General features: G+C 41.7%; 1 long non-coding RNA gene across 1 annotated transcript in view; it reads right to left on the bottom strand.

The window, feature by feature from the left end:
- LOC128833002 (uncharacterized) overlaps positions 1–24590 on the bottom strand; it is a 57769-nt gene that overhangs the window by 6742 nt on the left and 26437 nt on the right. The window contains exon 2 of the long non-coding RNA XR_008444095.1: positions 9440–9496. This is a non-coding gene — a long non-coding RNA (uncharacterized LOC128833002). The remainder of the gene's footprint in view (positions 1–9439; positions 9497–24590) is intronic.

The raw sequence follows: 24590 nt of genomic DNA, 5'->3' as shown, positions 1-24590 counted from the left end.
ATTAGGTGGCCACTCCCAAGGGGGTTTCTGTGATCTAACCCATCACAATATTAACACATGTTTTTGCTTAAACATCTGTGACAGAATTTAATTCATAATTCATTTTATGCAATTATTTATTTAGATTTATAAGAACCTCTGCGGGTGCCAACCTTATGCTCTGGGAGCCCATATAAATTAATATGCACAATACAAAACACAGCTTAACAGGCTGTTCATTGTTTTGACCTGGAAAAGGGAGAAGTGCCAGAGACTGCTCTTGCTATTGGTTTTATGCTCAGATAGTTCTAGTGATGGGCAGCATCTACCCTAAGGTAGAATGATCCACTTGGCCACATACAATTATAGAAAATATACCAGTTGAAAGTCAAACTCCTAAGACAAGTTTCTCTCTGGCATTAGGGCTGCTTAGAATTACTTTAATTCAAAGCTTCCTTAAATCCACTGTGCCTGGCTGCAGGAGAATCATACCAACCTAGCAGGACTTCAAGGAAGGAGAAGAGCATATTTGGACAAAACTGTCTAACCTAGTGAGGAGGGCTTTAAACTAGGTTCGATGGGGGCAGGAGATAAAAGCCTACTACCACAGAGACCTGGAAGAAGAGTTGGAATCTGGGGGGAGCCCTGTCCGTTATAGCAGGGATAAGGGAGGGAAGAGAGAACATAGGGAGGAAATCAAATCATTATCTTAGATTTCTGTATACTAATGTGAGAAGTATGGGGAATAAGCAGAATGAACTTGAATTTCTAGTTAATAAACACAACTATGACATAGTTGGCATTACAGAGACTTGGTGGGATAATAAGCATGACTAGAATATTGGTATAGAAGGGTACAGCTTGCTCGGGAAGGACAGGCAGAGAAAAAGGGGAGGAGGTCTTGCCCTATATATTAAAAATGAATCTGCTTGGATGGAGGTTAAGATGGAAATAGGAGACAGACTTGTTGAAAGTCTCTGGATAAGGATAAAAGGGGTAAAAAAAACAAGGGGAATGTCATGGTAGGGGGTTTACTACAGACCACCTAACCAGGAAGAAGAGGTGGATGAGGCTTTTTTTAAACAACTAACAAAATCATCCAAAGCACAGGACTTGGTGGTGATGGGGGATTTCTACTACCCAAACATCTGTTGGGAAAATAACACAGCAGGGCACAGATTATCCAACAAGTTCTTGGAATGTATTGGAGACAATTTTTTTAGTTCAGAAAGTGGAGAAAGCTACTAGGGAGAGGCTGTCCTAGAATTGATTTTGACAAATAGGGAGGAACTGGTTGAGAATTTGAAAGTGGAAGGCAGCTTGGGTGAAAGTGATCATGAAATGGTAGAGTTCATGATTCTAATGAATGGTAGGAGGAAAACAGCACAATAAAGATAATGGATTTCAAGAAGTCAGACTTTAGCAAACTCAGGGAGCTGGTAGGTAAGATCCCATGGGAAGCAAGGCTAAGGGGCAAAACAATTGAAGACTGTTGGCAATTTTTCAAAAAGACATTAATAAAGGCACAAGAGCAAACTGTCCCACTGTGTAGGAAAGATAGGAAGTATGGCAAGAAACCATCCTGGGTTAACCAGGAAATCTTCAATTATCTGAAACTCAAAAAAGAGTCCTACAAAAAGTAGAAACTAGGTCAAATTACAAAGGATGAATATAAACAAATAACACAAGTATGCAGGGACAAAATTAGAAAGGCCAAGGCACAAAACAAGATTAAACTAGCTAAAGACATAAAAGGTAACAAGAAAACACTCTACAAATACATTAGAAGCAAGAGAAAGACCAAGGACGGAGTAGGCCCATTACTCATTGAGGGGAGAAAAACAATAACAGAAAATGTGGAAATGGCAGAAGTATTAAATGACTTTTTTGTTTCAGTTTTCACCAAAAAGGTTAGTACTGTAGTGATTGGACAGATAACATAGTGAATGTCAGGGATTGGGGACTGGGGAATGCAGTGATTTATTTGGGGTTTGGTCCTGTTTTGATCATGGGGTTGGACTAGATGACCTCCTGAGGTCCCTTCCAACCCTGATATTCTATGATTCTATAAAAATGAAATAGGATCAGAGGCTAAAATATGGAAAGAACAAGTTAAAAATTACTTAGACATGTTAGATGTTGTCAAGTCAACAGGGCCTGATGAAATACGTCCTAGAATACTCAAGGAGCTGACTGAGGAGATATCTGAGCCATTAGCGATTATCTTTGAAAATTCATGGAAGAAGTGAGAGATTCCAGAGGACAGGAAAGGGGCAAATATAGTGGCAAATCTATGAAAAGGGAAATAAGGACAACCCAGGGAATTAGAGACCAGACAGTTTATCTTCAGTACGCAGAAAGATAATGGAGCAAATAATTAAACAATCAATTTGCAAACACCTAAAAGATAATAAGGTGATAAGTAAAAGTCAGCATGGATTTGTCGAGAACAAATCTTGTCAAACCAACCTAATAGTTTTCTTTGACAGGGTAACAAGCCTTGTGGATAGGAAGGAAGTGTAGATGTGGTATATCTTGACTCTAGTAAGGCTTTTGATACTGTCTCGCATGACCTTCTCATAAACAAACTAGGGAGATACAATCTAGATGGAGCTACTATAAGGTGGGTGCATAACTGACTGGAAACTGTTCTGGGGGTAGTAATCAGTGGTTCACAGTCAAGCTGGAATGACATATCAAGTGTGGTCCCGCAGGCATCAGTTCTTTGTCCAATTCTGCTCAATATCTTCATCAATGATTTAGATAATGGCATAGAGAGTACACTTATAAAGTTTGTGGATGATACCAAGTTGGGAGGGGCTGCAAGTACTTTGGAAGATAGGATTAAAATTCAAAATGATCTGGACCAACTGGAGAAATGGTCGGAAGTAAATAGGATGAAATTCAATAAGAATAAATGCAGAGTACTCCACTTAGGAAGGAACAATCAGTTGCACACCTACAAAATGGGAAATGACTGTCTAGGAAGGAGTACTACGGAAAGGGATCAGGGAATCATACTGGATCACAAGTTAAATATAGTGTAACACTGTTGCAAAAAAAGCAAACATAATTCTGGGATGTTTTAGCAGGAGTGTTGTAAGCAAGACACAAGAAGTAATTCTTCCACTCTTCTATGCACCGATTAGGTTTCAGCTGGAGTATTGTGTTCAGTTCTGGGTGCCACATTTCAGAAAAGATGTGGACAAATTGGAAAAAGTCTAAAGAAGAGCAATGAAAATTATTAAAGGTATGGAAAACATGACCTATGAGGGAAGATTGAAAAAAATGGGTTTGTTTAGTCTGGAGAAGAGGAGTTTGAGAGGGGACATGGTAACAGTTTTCAAGTACATAAAAGGTTGTTACAAGGAGGCGGAAGAAAAAAATTTTTCCTTTACCTCTGAGGATAGGACAAGAAGCAATGGGTTTAAATTGCAGCAAATGGGGTTTAGGTTGCACATTAGGAAAAACTTTGTAACTGTCAGGGTGGTTAAGCTCTGGAATAAATTGCCTAGGAAGGTTGTGAAATCTCCATAATTGGAGATTTTTAAGAGTAGATTAGACAAGCTCCTGTCAGGGATGGTCTACATAAAACTTAGTCCTGCCATGAGTGCAGGAGATTGGACTAGATGACCACTCAAGGTCCCTTCCAGTCATTCTATGACTTCGGTGGCAGAAAACCACCACAGTGATTCCCATGCTTCCCCCAGCCCTGGCTGATTCTAGTTCCGGTTCCACATGAAAGGGAATGTGGCACCCATAAAGTTCAGACTGCTATAGTTTGTGTTGAGGTACCCACCCAGTCCAGAACAGTCCCAGCATGGGGGGAAGCATAAAGCTGACTAAAGGCAAGTTTGTATCATCACCCTAATCTGCACCAAACGCTCCACAGACAGAGTTGATAACCCAGGGCCCTGGCAAATATTTATTTCATCCAAACACTTTAAAGACTGGTATGAAAATGGTTTGGAACATTTTTCCCAACCAGGAAGTCCTGTTGTAATAATAGTTAAAAATAATATTTCTGGATATGATAGGAATGTAGCCACTATTTAAAAAAATCAGAATATTCAGATCTAGGTAAATAAATATATCCACAAACGTTTGGATTGACAGATCATTTTGATTATCTCAGAACAGAGGGTTAGATTAATACAACCTGCAAGAATGACCATGAAAATTTACTATATTATACAAAATCTACTAACCTCCTCCTATCCTGTGATTAATGATAATGAAAAAGATGTCAATATTTTACTCATCTGTCAAAAAAATTACATGCCTGGGGTAAGTGAGCAACTAGAATTTTGCAAGGCTGGATAAAATGTGGACTTCACTTCTTATTTTTTTCCACACTATTATTTGTTAAGAACTGTCTTCCAAGGAGGTGGATTATTACTGTATGATCCCACCCGCAGGGTTGTTATGAAGCAAGAAGTTTATCAGAAGTTTAAATAGTGCAACAAAGCATAGGTGACAGTTTGTCATGCAACACTGCAGAATGTAAGATAGCTATCAGCTGCGGTGTCTTTGTTATATATAATCCTGAGGTGAGATTCAGTTAAGGAAGAGAACTAATCTTAATTTAGAAAACCCTATTATGAAAATATTACCAGCATATATTTATTGAATTACACAGTGGTATAAAAAATATGCCTCAATGCTAAATTTAGAACAGTTTGTACCACAGTAATACCTTCAGACTTGTCCTGCTTCTGTCAAAAATGACAACTACATAATTAAACACTAGCACCCTTCACAACTCCTACTTTGAAAAATATTATGTTTTATCTGCTGCAAACTTGATCAGCCAGATTCTCATCTCAGTTATGCTGTCATAAATCTGCAGTTAATCCATTCACTCCAGATTTATACCAGTGTAACTAAAAGCAGGATCTGGTTATTTGCTTTTATATGGCTAGAATGAACAATTCTGCCACCAGATTTAGAACTAAATAGCATCTTTTAGTTAGTTCTGAAACTTCTGAAACAATTCTGTCACTGGATGTAGAACTAAATAGCATCTTTCCATGAGTTCTGAAACTTTTGGCAAAGTCATATGATTACAATATCATTTTGACATCAGATGCTCTGTTGCTTCTATGTAGAATTACTGTGATGCCTGACCAGTGAACATTGTAGCTTTTGTATAGGTATTAAGCATCCCATCTTCAGGCACAAGGAGCACTGGCCTGAAGATGAGACCTTGAAGAGCACACGCAGTTAAAGATTGCACAGAAGACATTAGACATTATGTGGTTGACAGCTACTTACAATACCAATTAAAATGACGTGATTCCAACCACATGACAGTTTAATACAGCAAATCCCCAGCCAAACAATGTATCACTTTGATTAATGGGTGCAGCAACCTTTTTTGAATTTTATAGATATACATCTATACTATTGTCTAGGAAATCAATGAAGACTACGGCCCTGCAACCAGATCTACTAGTATAGACCTGATTGCAGAATCAGGGTCTAAATATGGTCTCTGTGTTTTTTAATTGTGTTCAATATACTAATTACAAATATTTATTTTAGCACACGATCATATGTTTTCATAGATGTTTCTTCCACCTGAATATTTCTAGCTGCAAATATCTTAGCTAGTGCTTAAGCCAATGGTTTTAGTGAAGACCCTAGAAGGTATCTTCTGATGAATCAAAATGATTCACCCCAAAGTCTACATTCTGGAAATACCGGCCCCGGGCCACACTAGGGCTCCTATAAAATGCTGAGCACGCTGAACTACTGCTGAAGTCAATGTGTCCATGGGAATAGAGGCCATAACCAGAGTATAAGGAAGAAGCCAAGGAAGTCCCATTCCTAGTAGCATTATCCCACTTCATTGCAATTCTAACCGGTGTAAAAAAAAGGACTGCGTTAATGATTTTTAAATTAGCACTACCATCCTGCTACTGGAGGATTCCCAAAGAACAGTGTATATCCAGTGGCAGCTCAGCCAGTAGGTAATTATATTGCCAATGCTGCCAGGAAGAGACCTGCAAAGAGCATTGAACAAGAAACCATCCACATGTCTGGCCAGGGATTCCAGGGTTTCCCAGGGGTTGCCAGTCTCCACTTATTTTTTGGCCCTGCCTCTTGTTACCTTGTTCCCTGGACCCACCTCAGGGTGCAGCCCTAAAAGCTGAACTGTAAAAGCTGTATAAGAGATTGTTTCCTTCTGTATATTTTGAAGCAAAAAGGCAGCAAAGAGGCCAGTTTTTCCACTGTGTAAAGAAATAATGCTATACATTTGCTGGAAGGTTTGTTTCTGCTACTGTAGTTATTAAAAGCAAAACAAAACAAAAGCCACACTTTTCGGCTCTGGCATGTTCACCATGATCACAACCTCTGAGCTGGAAGACAGTTGTCACTTCTGAGCATGACTGTAGTGAATATAGTTCTGCTCCCATTGTAGCCACGGCCATTTTGTAGAAATGCAATGAAAAGTGCAGATATAATTAAGCTAATGCAAAGGTTTTGTCAATGGTATCTGCCATCTGCAACAGTCCATTCTTCTGTATTTGTTATTTAGATTAACTTCATTGGTCCAAGAGAATATGCAGTGTTGTTGTAGCTGTGTTGGTCCCAGGGTATTAAAAAGACAAGGTGGGTGAGGTAATATCTTTCATTGAACCAACTTCTGTTGATGAAAGAGAGAAGTTTTCAAGCTTACAGAGAGCTCTTCTTCAGGTCTGGGAAACTTACTCAGAGGGTCACACCTAAATACAAGATGGAAAGTAATACGAAGTAGTGAAAACATATCTCAAGGGACCATTCATGGTGAAGTGGCCAGTTAACATCCCTCCAGTCATAAGGAGGAAAGGAAGGGAAGAGGGGGAGCTGCTAAGGGGGCAGCTATGCCATCATTGTCAGGATGTTGCTGTATACAGAGGTGACATCCATGGTGGCAAGAAAGATGTTCTGAGGGAGGTTGTCAATGCTGCGGAGTTTGTGGAAAAAGTTGGTTGTGTCCTGGAAGAAGCTGGCCCTATGTGTGGTGAGTGGTTTGAGGATGTTTTTTTTTTGAGTCCCAATATATAACTGCCTGCCTCAAATATTTATAAGACAATGGAAAATCCTCAGATACCCACCCCAAACACATAGCCAAACTCATCCATTTCATCCTCACCCTTAACAACTTTGCATTCAACAACAAAACTTTATCCAAACCATGGGAACAGCCATTGGTATTAGGATGGCTCTCCAATATGTCTAGCCTCTGTTTGCCAGAAGCTGAGAATGGGTGACAGGGGATGGATCACTTGATGATTACCTGTTTTGTTCATTCCCTCTGGGGCACCTGGCACTGGCCACATTGGAAGACAGGTTACTGGGATAGATGGATCTTTGGTCTGACCCAGTAGGGCCATTCTTATGTTCTTATGTTCTCTTCATGGACCACCTTGAAGAACAATTTCTGGACAAATGCACCATGAAACCAATGGTATACCTGAGATACATCAATGATATTTTCATCTTCTGGACCAGACAACTTAAACTCCCTTATAGAGTTCCACCACAACTTTAACAACCACCACCCATCCATTAAACTCTCCCTGGAACACTCCCACACCAGCATCAAATCCTGGATACCACAATCAGCTTCAACAATGGAACCCTACAGACAACTATATACAAGAAACCCATGATCAGCACCCCTATCTTCATAGATCCAGTAACCATTCCAAACACACCAAGAAATTTGTTATCTAAACCCAAGCATTCAGATACCATGGAATATGCTCTGAGGAGAAAGTCTGCGATATACACCATAACACACTCAAAACCTCCTTCACCAAACAAGGACACTCTATCTGATCACACCCTGAAACAGACCACCCAAATCCCCTGAGAGAAACTGCTTCAATACATAAATAAAACTCCCTCCCACCACACATCCCCAGTTGTCACCTATCACACCCCACTGGAACCCATACGGGGTATCATCAAACAACTACAACCCATACTCGATAGGGACCCCATCCAGAAAAAAATCTTTCCTGAACTCCTTCTTTTGGCCCTCAACAACCCCCAACCTCTCCAAGCTCATCATCAGAAGCAAGCTCCCCACAGACCAGGACACACCAACTCAAAGCGGCACCAAACCCTGCCAGAGCAACAGATGCAAAACCTGCAGACATATCTTCAATGCTACAGTGGTCAACATTCCCCACAAGATGTGTGGTCCTACACATGCCTATCACAACATGTGGTGTGCCTCATCCAGTGCACTAAATGCCCCAATAGCAACTATGTCAGGGTGAAACCAAACAATCACTATGCTCTCGAATGAACTCCCGCAGGAAAATGATAAAAGACAAAAGCACCACAAAGTGATCACTCAATATCTGACCCATCAGTCCTCATCCTCAAAGGAATTCTGCATAACACTTTCAAAAGATGAGCCTGGAAGCTTAAATTCATAACTTTGCTAGACACAAGAAATCATCAACTGAATAGAGAGACACTGGTTTTATGTCTTATCAGAACATCTATAATCCACTAACAACTCACTCCCCCTGCCCCAGCTGCTTTCCCCCCTTCTTTCCTCCCTGTGACTGGATGGGTGTGAACGGGCCAGTTCACCTTAAATGGTCGCTTGTTAACTATGCTAAACAATCTGTTCTACCTTGTATTTAGCTGTGACACTCTAAAGTTTCCCAGACTTGAGGAAGAGCTGTGTGTAAGCTCAAAAGCTTGTCTTTCTCACCAACAGAAGTTGGTCCAATAAAAGATACTACCTCACCCAGCTGGTCTCTCAAGAGAATATGACAATTCAGAATCTTGGGTGTGTTATCTTCATATACATTTTAGAACAGATATATGTCAAATTTAAGGTGTCTTCTTGTGGGACAGCTAATGCATTAAAATGGTTCTTCCATTAAATGTAATAGATGTACTGCAAAGAGATGAACAAAGTACTAATGGACATTAATTAGTTAATGCAGCCAAGCAACTATCCATAGTACCTGCTAAGTTTCCCCTCTGTCCCCCCAGGTTAACACTTCTATGATATAAACAACTATGTAAATAACCTTTACTGTAAGTTATGGTCATTTGTTTGCACAATGGATGTTATATTGTTACAAATGAAATGCATTCATATTTTGGGGGGGAGGGATAGCTCAGTGGTTTGAGCATTGGCCTGCTAAACCCAGGGTTGTGAGTTCAATCCTTGAGGGGGCCACTTGGGGATCTGGGGCAAAATCAGTACTTGGTCCTGCTAGTGAAGGCAGGGGGCTGGACTCGATGACCTTTCAAGGTCCCTTCCAGTTCTAGGAGATGGGATATCTCCATTATTATATTATATTATATTAATTTTCTGAAAAGAAGTCTTCAGATTTGCTGGCAATTTTTTTGTGTGTGGGGGGATCTTGCATATCATTAGACCTATATACTGCCTCACTGAAAAAAAAATGTACATCAGCTGTGTCGACTCACAGGAACTTACCTGGCAATCAGACATCTCAGGTAGCGCCATAACATACTGCATTCTCCAGAAGACCACCTGAGCATCAAGAACAGGGGTTATAGTCAGCAAGAGAAAGTGAAAGCTCCCCCAAATCCATACAACCAGCCCCCTATGTTTTCAGCACTGATGACTTAACCTCTTCTGTTACTCTGGGATAATTAAAATGGTTATTCTCTCAGCTTCTTAAGGACAGAAAATAAAAACTTACCAATACCAACCAACCTGTGTTGGTTTCCTAGACCTTAAATGAGCAACAGACAAAACCTCAATTGAGTGCAAGAATATAGTGGACAAAGTGTCCAAATGATAAGAGAGCCATCCAGTGGACCATAAAGAAATACACAAACAAGTCAAATCTGAACAAAAATGGAAAATGTTCATGAAAATGCCATCTTTGTGTTTCTCTGTTGACTGCTGGGTATTGTCTCTCAGCTACTGTTGCCCTACTCCATGACCCACAGGTTAATATAGCACTGGTTTTAGAGTTGTCATGTGGACAGATCCCTAGCCCCTGTATCTTTGGTAATATCACCATCCAAACCAAGAATGCACATATCAAGTGACAGCTCCCCTGCTGTAGACTCAAGGAAACAAATCACACAGCTCCTCACAAGACAAGAGATAACAACAGCCAATAGACTCAGAGAACAGGCAGAAGCGTTTGTGAGAGCTGCTGGAGTATAGGCAATAGATTGCAGTTTAGTGCTGCCTGATGCGTGTGCGGACATGTGAATTCTCTGCTGATTCCAGGCACTACATTATTAGAGTAAAATAAACAAACTGGAGGGACTGTAGAGATAAGCAACAAAAATTATCAATAGGCATGAAACACTGACATGATGAAATATTAAAACATCTAAATGTGTATACTAGCGCTTGGTGATGGCTAAAGGCAGCACGTATTTTAAGAGGAGAAATTATTTAGTGTGGTACATGGCAATATATCTTGGAGTAGTGGGATGAAATTAAGCGAGGGAGAATTTAGACTGAATAGAAGGAGAAACTTCCTGACAGTGAGTTGCATTAGGCTTTGAAGTAGTCTCCAAAGGGAAGTGGTGGAAGCCCAATTGCTTGGGCTTTTAAAATTAGAATGGACAAAGAACTAGAAAATGTGCTGTGGGGAACAATTTGGCAGGGAGATGGGCTGGCTGAGCTAATAGGTCTTTTCCATTTCTAACTTACAGCGTGATGCAGTTGAATGGTATTTAGCAAGTAAAATGCAGGTTCTTACCATGGGCTCCATTGTGCCTTTATGGCAGAGCTCCAGATTGGAAGTGGTGTGAAGTCTCGTCACCCCAGCAGGAGCTCTGGGCACTAGTCTGCCTCTAGGAGGCAGGACGTGGCCTGGAACAACACTGCACCTGGGCAGAATGTGCCCATTATTACACTCCTATAGGGGCTGCAGCTCACTCCCTCCTGCATGGCCAGTCAGCTGGACATTACCCATGGGCTCAAGACAATTGACTTGCCCCCTCTCATCTCCTCCCCATCCATTTGGAGAGTATCATGTCCCAGAGCAAAGAGTCCCTGGAGGAAATAGTCCCTGCCCTCTGGGGAACACAAGGACGGTACTTGTATCCCACCAATACATGGCTAAGCAACAGGGTGCTTCTTGTGTCTTCCTTACCCTGTGCACATATTGAGCAGCAGGGAACTAGTTGCCCCCTGTCAACTGAGCACACTTATAGCTTCTGATTAGCATTGTGGTAGAGGCCATCTTTTTCTCTATACTGCCTCTAGCACAAATGGACCCTGATCCTGAATGAGGTCTCCAGGTGTTCCCATAATAGAAATGCTAAATAATAACAGGGACAGTTAGTTATGCCACTCCTTGCACATGTATCCATTATACACACATAAATATGCAGTTATCGAGTGTAAGTGCACAGGTCAGCGCTCTTTGGCCATATTACCCTCCTCCACAGCCAAAAGAAGGCAAGAAAATGATGGAACTATATTTACTAGCTGTTTAATAGTATCTTTTCAAATTAACATGACAGGGATTTTAGGAGTCTGGTTCCTAATATATATTTATGTATTTATCTAATTTCTGAGGGTAACTTTAGCAACATTGTTTGAGATGTTTAGGAATCTGCCATTTATTTGGTGAGAATACACAAAATGCTTGAGATTTTCAAAGCAGTGTAGAGGATTTCGCCACACATCTCCCATATCTGAGAGCTTGTCTACACAGTGGGGAAATGAGCACTACAGGGGTGGGATTTCTAAAGCCACTAACTTGGTGTGCACTGATTGGTCCATTAAGATCCTGCTGCTGCGCTCCAAAGGTTCCCTATTGTGCTTTAGCAGAGCACTGTCTCAAACAGCCCAGAGTCCTTTGCACGGCTTCAAAAGTTTCAGCCTGTGTTCTCACAGCACCTGTATGTCACAAATCATTTGAGAGCCTCATTCTATAGTTAGATTCACACTGTGGATGCCCTGTTTTGGTATAAAGAAAGCAGGTGTACAATTACTATTCATTTGTGATAGTTCCCACAGAGTGTTAGGGCCTTTCCAAACATACAAGAAAGGATGGTCCCTGCCCCCAGAAGCTTACAGTCTAAGGATAGACAGGCAGACAAAGGCAGGGAAGTGAAACAACAGAAGAGTTTTTCTACACAAATCAGTGAGATTCACTATGGCACCATGGGAAGGAAATTAGGCAGTAATTAAAAGTCAAGAAGGTTGGAGTTAAGCTCACACAGTTGGAGTTAAGCTGCACTAGGAATTATTTTGGGGATGTTCTATGGCCTGTGTTATACAGGAGGTCAGATTAAAAGTTCACAATGGTCCCTTCTGGCCTTGAAATCTATGGATCTAAGACACAGAGAAATCATCCAGCTCTTGTTATCTTCTGGTCAGAAGGAATTCTGCTGACCTCCACAATTCATGGATAGCTGTGATCTAACTGGTGTACAGAAGAGTACCCAGAAGTCACCTACTACAGGACAGGCCCAACAAAGAAAATAACAGAAGGCCACTAGCCGTCACTTTCAGCCCCCAACTAAAACCTCTCCAGTGCCTCATCAAAGATCTACAACCTCTCCTGAAAGATGATCCATCACTCTCACAGATCTTGGGAGAAGACCAGTCCTCGCTTAGAGATAGCCCCCCAACCTGAAGCAAATCATGTGCCAGCTATGCCCCTCTGCCATGTACATCGTCCAAACCAGACAGTCTCTATGCAAAAGAATAAATGGACACAAATCTGACATCGGGAAATCATTCAAAAACCAGTAGGAGAACACTTCAACCTTCTGGTCACTCAGTAACAGACTTAAAGGTGGCAATTTTGCAACAGAAAAGCTTCAAAAACAGACTCCAATGAGAAACTGCTGAGCTTGAATTAATATGCAAACTAGATACCATTAACTTGGGTTTGAATAGTGGCTGGGTCATTACACATATTGAATCTATTTCCCCATGTTAAGTATCCTCACACCTTCTTGTCAATTGTCTAAAATGGGCCATCTTGACTATCACTACAAAAGTTTTTTTCTCCTGCTGATAATAGCTCATCTTAATTAATTAGCCTCTTACAGTTGGTATGGCTACTTCCATCTTTTCATGTTCTCTGTATGTATATATATTTCTTACTATATGTTCCATTCTATGCGTCTGATGAAGTGGGCTGTAGCCCACGAAAGCTTATGCTCAAATAAATTTGTTAGTCTCTAAGGTGCCACAAGTACTCCTGTTGTTTTTGCGGATACAGACTAACACGACTGCTACTCTGAAACCTGATATTTGTGGAGGTGGCATGCCAGAAAGCACTGGGTGATATTTTTGCAAAAATGAGAAATTTTTTCAAAATTCTTAAGCTCTTCAAGGGCTACCCTCTTTTTCCCATTGGATTCCCCCGTCACCCTCTATTTTGGCTGTTTGAAGCACAAGTGACCTCTGATGGAAACACATGTGCATTTACAACTTCAAAGTTGTAACCAGGATCAGGAACAGTCAACATGGATTCACCAAGGGCAAGTCATGCCTGACCAACCTGATTGCCTTCTATGATGACATAACTGGCACTGTGGATATGGGGAAAGCGGTGGATGTGATATATCTTGACTTTAGCAAAGCTTTTAATACGGTCTCCCACGTATTCTTGCCAGCAAGTTAAAAAAGTATGGATTGGATGAATGGACTATAAGGTGGATAGAAAGCTGGCTAGATTGTTGGGCTCAACGGGTAGTGATCAACAGCTCAATGTCTAGTTGGCAGCTGGTATCAAGCGGAGTGCCCCAGGGGTCGGTCCTGGGACTGGTTTTGTTCAACATCTTCATTAATAATCTGGATGATGGGATTAATTGCACCCTTGGGGAGAGGTAGATACGCTGGAGGGTAGGGATAGGGTCCAGAGTGACCTAGACAAATCGGAGGGTTGGGCCAAAAGAAATCTGAAAATGTTCAACAAGGACAAGTGCAGAGTCCTGCCCTTCGGAAGGAAGAATCCCATGCACCGCTTCAGGCTGGGGACCGACTGGCTAAGCAGCAGTTCTGCAGAAAAGGACCTTGGGATTACAGTGGATGAGAAGCTGGATATGAGTCAGCAGTGTGCCCTTGTTGCCAAGAAGGCAAATGGCATATTGGGCTGTATTAGTAGGAGCACTGCCAGCAGATCGAGGGAAGTGATTATTCCCCTCTACTCGACACTGGTGAAGCCACATCTGGAGTATTGCATCCAGTTTTGGTCCCCCCACTACAGAAGGGATGTGGACAAATTGGAGAGAGTCCAGCGGAGGGCAACAAAAATGATTAGGGGGCTGGGGCACATGACTTACGAGGAGAGGCTGAGTTACACCTCTACCTCGATATAACGCTGTCCTCGGGAACCAAAAAATCTTACCTTGTTATAAGTGAAACCACGTTATATCGAACTTGTTTTGATCCACTGGAGTGCGCAGCCTTGACCCCTCCCCCAACCCTCCCAGGAGCACTGCATTACCATGTTATATCCGAATTGATGTTATATTGGGTCGCCTTATATCGGGGTAGAGGTGTTTTTAGTTTGCAGAAGAGACGAATGAGGGGAGATTTGATAGCAGCATTCAACTACCTGAAGGGGGGTTCCTAAGAGCTTGGCTGTTCTCAGTGGTGGCAGATGACTGAAGAAGGAGTCATGGTCTCAAGTTGCAGTGGGGGAGGTCTAGGTTGGATATTAGGAAACACTATTTCACTATGAGGGTGGTGAAGCACTGGAATGGGTTACCTAGGGAGGTGGTGGAATCTCCATCCATAGAGGTTTTTAAGGCCTGGCTTGTCAAAGCCCTGGCTGGGATGATTTAGTGGGTGTTAGTCCTGCTTTGAGCAGGGGATTGGACTAGATGACCTCCTGAGGTCTCTTCCAACCCTAATATTCTATGATTCTATGATAACCAGTTGGGAGCTGCTTCCCTATATGCAGGATGAAAGTCTCCTTGCTTGGTAATGCACTTGGGTTGGCATCTGAAATGACATTTGAAATTTGCCCATACCTCTTCCACCTTGGTGTTTTTTTTGGGGGGAGGTTCCCCCTCCTTGTCAGACTCATCACGCTGACTCATATCTCCAACTAGATCATAATGGTTATTCTGAAATGTCAGCTGTTGCTCTTTTCACCCTCACATGGTTTCAGATTTAGGTTGAGGTTTCCCTAATGCATAAACAATTACTAAAATTGTGGTTTTTGACAGTCAAAGTACTGTGAAGATGCTATTCCATTGTAAAAACCTATATTTCCAAAGTTGTAATGAAAGGCTGGATCATACTGACCTATATGTTTCTTTGTAGTTCACCCAAAAGGAAGTCTGTATATGTCTGTCAAATGTGTTTTAGTCATCAGGTGTTATTTGACAGGAGAAATAGCTAACAGCATTATCATGTATTCCCTTACTAACTGTGAAGAGCATTATTTGAAGAATATGGCTTGAATATTCCTAAAGATTATTGCTTGATTAAGAAACGTGGTCATAATTTATATGATCTTTCATATGTGATATAGTTTCCTTGTGATTCGTGTACAGACCTCTCTACTCCAGTGATGTCCTTTAAAATTAGCTTTTGGAGCCTTATGGTTTCAGCAGAATAAGGATTGGTTCTCTGCCAATGCTCTTACTAAACTGGTCCATGTTATTGCAGGTAATGAAATGATTCTCCACTCGTTTACATGAGTGTGTGAATCAGGAGTAACTCCACTGAAGCCAGTGGAATAACACAAGTGGGTGCCAGTGTGAGTAAGAGGAGAATGGGGCCCTACGAACCTCATTTGTTACCTTAAAGCCAAAACAAAGCACAATGGAGAAGCAAAATATATGTAAATGGAAAATCCTGCCTGGATCAATGTGGGGGGTGAACAGGACCATGTTATTATAGATAGTCTATTATAGATACAAATGCACTAAAAGAGTCATGCCACACAAAGCCTGATCTGCCAGTGCAGAAAACTAAGAGCTGAATAACATATAATGTATAGAATGTGCCTATCCCATTTTCTAGCCACAATAAGTCCTGCAACCACACACTAAACTAAAACACTGCAAAACTGATACAAGTCAACTGACCAGAACTCAATCAACCTTTCAGTAAAAGAAATTCAGCCGTACTTCTCCGCAGGGTTAAACCACCCCTCAAGTATAGATAAGGCTTGCCCTGAAAAACAACATGTTCAGGTCCTGTGAGATTAATGAGAGAAGCAAATTCTGGATTTCTGTGTCCTCTAGTGAGAAGACCCTGCCTCCAGATCCAACACATGAAAATCTAGGGATTATCTGTGAGAGCATCTCTACTAATCTCATCCGTTGGGATAAAATAACAAGGAGGAGTTCTAGGATAACCCTGATAATAACCTACATTCTGTGTCCTTGTGGCATACAGTTATCAATACTGTTACCTTGGTTATCATTCAGAAATGAACCTGGACCTCCACTGCTAAGAGCATATTAAGCCTCTACAGCTTGAGCTAAAGGGTTACATGGCCTTTGCTGGTAGCTATACCAGACCCAGATCCTCTCTGGATCAGGCACAGAGGGAAATATGTAACACACTGAGCAATGGATTACACAATCACAGATAATTTTTTTTTTTTTACAAAAGGTGAGCTTTTCACCAGAATCATCTTTCTTTGTCCCAAGATACTTCCTTTGGATGACTTTTCTCTTCCCCATTTTCTGCTTTACACTTGCTCCCTTTTGTGTTATTGCTGAGTGAAGGGTTTGGCACCCCCTCCTCCTGAACATTGCTTTTAGGTTTTTATACCATGCTTATCACAGCTCTTATCTGATCCTGTGTGTTTAACAAGACCCTACAAAAGGGTGCACCACCTGAGATAGAAAGGCTTTGAGAAGGACACCCCAAGCAAGGACTCAATAAATGTGCCACTTGGAAAGGAATCTGGTGAGCAGAGCTGAACCAGCTTGTTCCTAAGAACAAGTGCTGCTCATCATTCTGTGTGCTCAAAAGATGTGAAATGCCATAAAATGAAATCCTGCTTCTCACTGCTCTCTAGTGTTGTGGTCACTGTTATGAACACATCGCGGATGGTCATGCAGTATATCATGAACTCCCAATCTGTACAGGAATCAGAGTTGTGTGACCTGCTGTGTGCTTGGAAATAAACAACACAAATTACTTTTGGCATTCCTAGTGCAGCTGAACATGGTGCACCATCGCTTTTGGGCTCGGGAAACAAGCACTGAGTGGTGGGATTGCATCGTTATGCAGGTCTGGGATGACAAACACTGGCTGCTGTTTTCTGATGTGAAAAGCCACCTTTCTGAACTGTGTGTAGAGCTCACCCCAGCCCCGTGGCACAAGGACACCAAAATGAGAGCTGCCCTCTCAGTGGATAAGTGCGCGGCAATCGCTGTGTGGAAGCTGGCAAGTCCAGACTTCTACTGGTCTGTTGCAAATCAGTTTGGAGTTGGAAAGTCCACTGTTGGGACTGCGTTAATGCAAGTGTGCAGGGCCATTAATCACCTCCTGCTACAAAGGACAGTGATTCTGGGCAATGTGTGGGAAATAGTGGATGGCTTTGCGACAATGAGATTCCCTAACTGCAGCGGGGCAATAGATGGCACACATATCCCAATTTTGGCCCCAGACCATCTTGCATGGGAGTACAGCAATAGAAACGGGTACGTCTCTATTCTATGCAGGTGTTTCTGGATCAAGATAGGCATTTCATTGATATAAACACAGGGTGGTCAGAGAAGGTACATGATGCATGCATCTTCAGGAATACTGGCCTGTACAAAAAGCTGCAAGCAGGGACTTTCTTTCCAGATCAGAGTATTCCAATGGGGGATGTCAAAATGACCATAGTGATCCTGGGAGATCCAGCTTACCCCTTACTGTTATGGCTGATGAAGCCTTACCCAGAAAACCTCGACAGCAGCAAGGAGTGCTTCAACGATAGGCTGATCAGGTGCAGAATGACTGTGGAATGTGCCCTTTGCAGATTAAAAGTGCACTGGCGCTGCCTTTATGGCAGGCTAGACCTAAATGAGGAAAATATTCCCATGGTCATAGCAGCCTTCTGTGCACTCCATAATAGTTGTGAGGCTAAGAGTAAAAAGTTTCCCTGTGGGTGTAATGTGTAGGCGGATCAACTGGCAGCTGATTTTGAGCAGCCAAATACCAGGGCTATTAGAGGGGCATAATGGGGGGCTATTCGAATCAGGGAGACTTTGAGGCACCATTTGGACAATGAGTACCAGTAATGTGTCTTTCTATACAGCACTCTGCCATGCTTTGTTAACTTTCATGAAAATGTTGATGATTCCTGACCATGATTTGTACTCAGCAAATGATCAAATTGCCACTGTGTATTAATTCCAGCAGCAACCACCATGTGTAGGAGACAAATAAAGATTGGTTATCTTTCAGAGAGCTTGTTTTTATTAAATACTAATTAACAACACACACAAAAGGCTTGGTGGGAAGGGAGATAATAATGAACGTCAGTGTAGGCTCTTATAGCTGTGTGTAAATCCAACTATCATTTTAAAGCTGTCAAAAGGGATGGAGTGAATGGGGTACCTGGACAGGCCAGGAAGTTGCAAGGAATATGTGGGAGGAGTTTCAAGAGGGCATGGAAAGCAGTTCTGTATCAGCTGCGGTGGCGGAGAAGCATGCATGAATTCAGCGTGCAGCATGATTAGGGACTTCAACATCTCCATTTGCTCCTCCATCACTTTTATAACACTGCTCTACAGCCAAAATGCTTCTGAAATAAATGTAGTCAAACTTTACTAATTCTGGGCCACTGAGAACGAAAATGATGCTTAGAATTGTTGATTGGCTCTAGTTTTCAAGATATGCTATTGGGTCAGTATATACGACCCTTGACTTGGGAATGGCGGAGGATAAGTGAGTTATAAAGGGAGGGGATCTCAATTTAAACCAAAAATGACTAAAATACACCTTTGACTGGATCTATGAATAAATCTATGACTGGGTTTGCACAGTACTTGCTTTTTAGGCAAAACAATGAATGATGCAATCTGAAGCTGGTATTGCGTCATACATGATATGAATTGCATCATGTTATTCCTAGAAGTCATGGATGATGCAAGCATAACGAAGCTTACATCACTCTGCTGAACAAATTGCCCTATATCAGCTCTAGAAATCATACAGTGTCGTGCTCTCTTATTTATCAGTGTTTGATTTTGCAAAGGGACACATTTCCGTTTAGCCAAAGTGAGCAGAGATACCTCGTACTTGTGTGAACAGCGCAGATAACTTCTGCTATGTTTGTGATGAAGTGACTTTTGCATCACAAAAGCGCAGTATAACCACTATGGTTAAGAAAGCCTATCACCTTTATTTTGGCTGCAAAATTGGAGATCAGGACAAGAGGTGGGCCCCACACATATGCTGCAACACTTGTGCAACAAATCTTCACCAGTGGTTGAACAGGAAAAGGAAATCTATGCCTTTTGCAGTGCCAATGATTTGGAGAGAGCCAACAGATCATACCAGCAATTGTTACTTCTGCATGGTGCCTCCAGTTGGGAAAGGTGTGTCAAAGAAGAAAAAGTGGACTGTGCATTATCCAAACATTCCATCAGCTATATGCCCAGTACCCCACGAAGAAGGACTGCCGGTTCCTGATGCACCAGAATCATTCTCACTTGAGTCAGACGAGGAAGAGGAAGAAACTTCTGGTCCTGAACCATCAATGTCACAGGACCCACATTTTCTCCCATCCTCCTCCTCTGAACCACACTTCATAGCGCAAGGTGAACTGAATGACCTTGTCAGGGATTTGGAACTACCCAAGAGTAAGGCAGAGCTGTTGGGCTCCAGACTACAGCAGTGGAATCTCCTGGCAGGTGATGTTAGGGTTTCCATGTTCCGTGACCGTCAAAAGGATCTTGTCCCACTCTTCTTCATGGAAGGTGATCTTGTAGCCTGCAACAACATCGATGGTGTGATGGCAGCCCTCAACATCGTTCACGATCCAGATGAGTGGAGACTGTTCATTGATTCATCGAAGACGAGTCTTAAAGCTGTTTTACTGCATAATGGCAATGTTTTGCCATCAATTCCAGTTGGTCATGCAGTCCATCTGAAGGAAACCTATGACAACATGAAACAACTTTTGAGGTGCATAAACTATGACCAACATCAGTGGCAGCTTTGTGGCGATTTGAAGGTTGTTGCTGTCTTGCTTGGTCTGCAGACTGGATACACAAAGTACTGCTGTTTTCTCTGCGAATGGGATAGTCGTGCAAGAGATTCCCACTACATCAAGAAAGATTGGCCACTCCGACAGTCATTGGAGCCTGGGAGGAAAAGTGTTCAGCATCCACCACTTGTTGAATCAAGGAAGATTTTGTTACCACCCTTACACATCAAGCTGAGTCTGATGAAGAACTTTGTCAAGGCCATTGACAAAACACAAGCAGCTTTCAAGTACCTCCATGGAAAATTTCCAAGGTTAAGTGAAGCTAAGATAAAGGAAGGTGTCTTTGTTGGTCCTCAGATTCGTGAACTTCTTCGAGATGATGCATTTGACCATGCACTGCGTGACAAGGAAAAGATGGCATGGAAAGCCTTCCAGTTAGTGGCAATAAATTTTCTCGGAAACAACAAGGCAGACAACTACACGTTGTTGGTGGAAAACCTCCTCAAGGCATACAAAAGCCTTGGTTGCAACATGTCACTAAAGATACATTTTTTGCACTCTCATCTAGATTTTTTTCTACCGAACTGCGGAGCAGTGAGCGACGAGCACGTCGAGCGATTTCACCAGGACATTGCAACAAAGGAGAAACACTATCAGGGCAAATGGAGCCCATCAATGCTTGCAGACTATTGCTGGACAGTGACAAGAGATGCTCCATTTAATGAATACAAGAGACAAGCCAAGAAGCGCCGAGTAGACACTGAATAGGACTAAACTATGTACAGAATAGTTTTTTGCCTTTTGTTTCATAATAAATTTTATTTATATAACCCTTTTGCTGATTTTTAAAGTGTTACATAAACAGGACAGGTGAAATATTATCATGTAAAGCAACCATAAACACATGAAAAGACCTAGGTTTACAATTTAGGATTAAAACTCTACTATCTACACAATATACATAGACATAAAATGTAAAAACTTAAATATCTTAGAAACAGTAGCCAATCAGTTGTTTTAATTGTCATATTTGAATTCAGCACATCAAAATACATAATAAATAGCACATTTTATCTCTGAAGCAGATGACTTCTCAGAAATTGTAGACCAGTGTAATCTGCTCCTGATCCATTAAAATTCACTCTTGGCTCTCCTTTCTGTCCTGCCTGTAAATTTTATAATTTTCTTTTAAAGTCTCTCTCCATGCCCTGCATTCTTGTTTTTTGGCCTCCGAGGATTGGAGCACCTCTTGACTCATGTCATCCTTACTCCTCCTTGGTCACTTCCTTATCTGGTGAAGGCACTCTACTGGTATGTAGGAGGTTCTCCTAAAGGCCACATCTGTAGAAGAACAAGAATCAATAAACAGAAGCATGATTTTTAGTTCACACACAGCACTGAATCATTATAGTAAAACACACTTCTTTTTAAATACAAATCAGTTTCTCACTGTCCCTTGACAAGCACTCAGCTTGGCGAACACCCTGAACATGTTGAGTTTGGCCCAGGGGAGGGGGATGACGCTGCTGCATGCTCCACATCAACCGCCTACTCAAACTCCTCATCCACAACTTTGTCCTTAGGGTTAATTCTGCTGTCTGCTGTCTCCAGCCCCACCGAAGTATCCATGGGCCTCTTGGCAGTGGAGATGGGGTCGCCACCAAGGAGGGCATCCAGTTCCTTATAAAAGCAGCAAGTCTTCATCACAGCACCAGAGTGATGGTTTGACTCCCTTGCCTTCTGGTATGCCTGCCTCAGTGCCTTTGTCTTCGCACAGCAATGTATGTCCCATTCGTAGCCCTTATCCAACATGCCACGAGAAATCTGCCCATAGGTATCGAAGATCCTACTGCTGGAGAGGAGCTGGGACGGCACAGCCTCCTCTCCCCACAGGGCCAGCAGATCCAACAACTCATGTGTGCTCCAAGTGGGACAGCATTTGCTGCGTGGAACAACCATGGTCAGCTGGGAAGATGCGATGTGTGCTCTCCATGCCAAGCAAACAGGAAGTGGAATTTCAAAAATTCCCAGGCCTTTAAATGGGGAGGGGCAGATACCTGTATACCTAGGTACAGGGCAACAGAGTTCTAACTGCTGACCAGAGTGGTCAGGATGGGCATTGCAGGACACCTTCTAAAGTCCATTTATAGCGACATAACCAAGTGCAGTGTCTACACTGACACTTTGCCGCAAAAAGCTCTACACCTCTCGTCAAGGTGGTTTTATTTTGTCAGCAAAGCAGGAGAGTTTCGTGATTGGAAGGAGCATTGTAATGTGTACTCTTCCAATGTTTTGTCAATGAAAGCTGACTTTTGTTGACAAAACTCTGTAGTGTAGACAAGGCCTCTGTTTCTCCAAGGGGACAGCCAATCAGATACATTTCATAACCTCAAAAACAACAGAATTTAACTATTCTGCTTTTTAGAATGAAACAAGGACTAGAAAAGTATCATATGCACTATGATATGTATATGTGACTATGTTGGACAACATATTTCATGTGTAACAGACATCAGTTATGGAGGACAAAAGCATTTTTCCCATGAGAAACATGTTAAATTCAATGTTTCCTTACACTGAATGGCTGAAATTTTCATGCTAAGTGTACTGGTCTGGCAAAGAGGCAGGAACTAGGGTGGGACATGAAATGAAATAGTGGAGCAAAGAGATCCAACTTTGGAGAAAAACTACTTTCCACAAGTTGGGTAACCTTAATTAAAAGCCAAAGGGCTCTCTTCCCAAGTTCCCATGCTTAACTCCCTGAACCAAAGTCAATGGAAAGACTCCTAATGACTTCAAAGGGCATTATACCAGCCCTTATAGAGGGAGAGGAGAATAGCTGATTATTTTCCTTTTTTCAACAAACCCCTATGTAGTAGGTAAAACTGCTTTCACTGGCAGTCCAGCAGTATAATGGTTTGTCTCTTACGTGCGGGAAATTGTTTTAAATATGCTGATCTGAAAAATATGTTTCAGACAGTGTAAACATTTAGAGGCAGATCCTCAGCACAACTTCATTGACTTCAATGGACTGGTGCTGATTCGCACCAGCTGAGGATCCGTCCCAACCCATTAGTCATTCTCAGCCAAAATTACTATTTGATGTCAATGGACAATTTTATCTGAGTGCTGCATGTAGGATCAGGCCTACAAAGCAATAAAAAAAGAAGCCTTGTTAGGTATGATTTTGATTAATCACTGATTTGGCTTTTCCGTGCTCTGAATCCAGGCCCACATAGACAGATTCCTGTCACATGTGCCCCATCCCTCCTGGGGATTTAACAGACAGAAGCTGAAAGAATTAGATGGAAATATCCTATTTGAGCACCTCATAATCTTGTGTGCTTATCTGCATAAGATCCCTGTAAAGTAAGGGAATGTTGTTAGTCCCATTTTAAAGGTGGGGAGCTGGTACAGAGAGACTTGTGACCTACACGACATCACACAAGAAGGCTGTGGCAGAACGGGGAGTTAAACCCAAGTCTCTCAAATCCCAAATTAACACCCTACCCACTGGTCCATCCTTCTGCTCCTTTCTTATCACTTATCCATCCTTACAACCTGTGCTATATAAATAAATACTGAATAAGATCTTTCCTTCTCTTTTTGTCTCTCCTGATTAGATATTCCAGTTGGTGCATCTACCATCATCTAGGCCATGGTATCTCAACCTAAAAGTCACAAACATGTTTCAGGGGATCATGACCACCCTGCCTTTCCTTATGGTTGGCTAAATGGGAAGTGGGTCCTGAAATGTTTTCTGTTATAACTTGGGGTCATGATATAGAAAAGTTTGAGAATCGCTGATCTAGTCGAATTTCACATTCTGTATATTGTTCTTTTTTCTTTCTTTCTTTCTTTCTTTCTTTCTTTCTTTTTTTTTTTTTTTTTTTGTATATTTACTCTGAAGGCTTAAGTACGATTTTTGCAATGTTTGGATAAACTTTGTCAAACAGTGTTTTGAGTTTCAGATCATTACAAAATTGCTCTGCCTTGAAATGTTAACATGTGTCTAACATTTCTTTGTATCCCTCTAGCTAAAAAATGGTTTGTGACTACTCCAGATTTTCCACATGGTTAAATCTCCTTGAAAACATAGACTGTATTAGAAGAAGAAAATAGATTGTAATTAAGTACAGTTATTAATAATTGTATCTAATTATAATGGTTGTAGTGTGTGTATAAGTAGTTTGCCTTCTGGTGGTTGGTAGATGAGTGGTGGTTTTGTGAATGCCAGGGGGGCCTAAATGTTGGACTTATGCACCTAAAGTGGCATCCTCCTTGTGAATGGAACCCCTGGTACTTTGTGGAGTTCATGAGATCTGCAGGGCAGTGGAGTCTTGTGGTAACCAGGAACCTTGCAGAACTCAGGGGATCTGTGTTATAGAGGTCCTGTGGACCTCTTACTCTCTGTATTAGTTCTACATAGTTATTAAAAAAAAGTTGACTCAGTTAAGGTTGCTGCTATAGGATGTATTCTAAGGAATGCTACTGTTAATAAAACCTAAGCATTTTGAGGTA

This window comes from Malaclemys terrapin, chromosome 2, assembly GCF_027887155.1.
Source record: "Malaclemys terrapin pileata isolate rMalTer1 chromosome 2, rMalTer1.hap1, whole genome shotgun sequence".
In the NCBI taxonomy this organism is placed as follows: Eukaryota; Metazoa; Chordata; order Testudines; family Emydidae; genus Malaclemys; species Malaclemys terrapin.
The sequence above is the reverse complement of the archived record's forward strand: the minus strand, read 5'-3'. Positions and strand labels throughout refer to the sequence as shown.